Consider the following 1,440-nt stretch of genomic DNA (forward strand, 5'->3'; position numbering starts at 1 on the left):
GACTGTGAAGTTTCCACCATGGTAGGGATGCATATTGCCTATCTTGTACCCTCATTCTACATTCTTCCTTTCTAGTCGATTTGCAGCTTGGAATGGCCATGAGACTCGTTTTAACCAATGGGTTGCAAGGGAATGCCTATTTTTCTTCTTAGATAAAATGAATGGGCTTGATGAGAAAGACATTATCCCTTTCTTTTCTGCTTGGAACAGTGGCGAGAGGATGTTATATTTGGAACTGTGACATCTCTATCATGTGAATAAGCATGAGGACCAAGGAGAGTGAGAAGTAGAAAAATAGAGCCTGTGTGGTTTTTTTTTTTTTAACTCCAGTATAGTTAACAAACAGTGCTATATTAGTTTCAGATATACAATATAGTGATACAACAATCCTGTACATTACTCAGTGCTCATTGTGATAAGTGCACTTTTTTTAGCAATGTAAACATATTTTAATCATTATGTTGCGCACCTGAAACTAATGTAATATTGTATATCATTTCTACCTCAGTAAAAAGTAGATTTTTGTGGTTTTCCAAATACGTTTTGTATTTCTTTTGTTAAACTTATTCCTAAGTATTTTTTTTGCCCATTTAAAAAAAATTTTTTTAATAATTTTTATTTTGTTATATTAGTCACCATACAGTACATCCCCAGTTTTTGATGCAATGTCCAGGATTCATTATTTGTGTATAACACCCAGTGCACCATGCAATATGTGTCCTTAATACCCATCACCAGCCTATCCCAATCCCCTACCCCCCCTCCTCTCTGAAGCCCTCAGTTTGTTTCCCAGAGTCCACAGTCTCTCATGGTTCATTCCCCCTTCTGTTTACCCCTCCCTTCATTCTTCTCCTTCTCCTACAGATCTTCCTATTTCTTATGTTCCATAAATGAGTGAAACCATATGATAATTGTCTTTCTCTGCTTGACTTATTTCACTTAGCATAATCTCCTCCAGTCCCGTCCATGTTGCAGCAAATGTTGTGTTATTGTTCTTTCTGATGGCTGAGTAGTATTCCATTGTGTGTATGGACCACATCTTCTTTTTTTTTTTTTTTTTTTTTAATAATGATTTTTTATTATATTATGTTAGTCACCATACAGTACATCCCCGGTTTTCGATGTAAGGCTCGATGATTCATTAGTTGGACCACATCTTCTTAATCCAGTCATCTGTTGAAGGGCATCTTGGCTCCTTCCACAATTTAGCTATTGTGGACAATGCTGCTATGAACATTGGGGTGCAGATGGCCCTTCTCTTCACTACATCTGTATCTTTGGGCTAAATACCCAGTAGTGCAATTGCTGGATCATAGGGTAGCTCAATTTTTAACTTTTTAAGGGACCTCCACACTGTTTTCCAAAATGGCTGTACCAACTTGCATTCCTACCAATAGTGTAAGAGGGATCCCCTTTCTCCACATCCTCTCCAATATTTGT

The sequence above is a fragment of the Ursus maritimus genome, unplaced genomic scaffold, assembly GCF_017311325.1.
Source record: "Ursus maritimus isolate PB19 unplaced genomic scaffold, ASM1731132v1 scaffold_12, whole genome shotgun sequence".
NCBI classification, from domain to species: domain Eukaryota; kingdom Metazoa; phylum Chordata; class Mammalia; order Carnivora; family Ursidae; genus Ursus; species Ursus maritimus.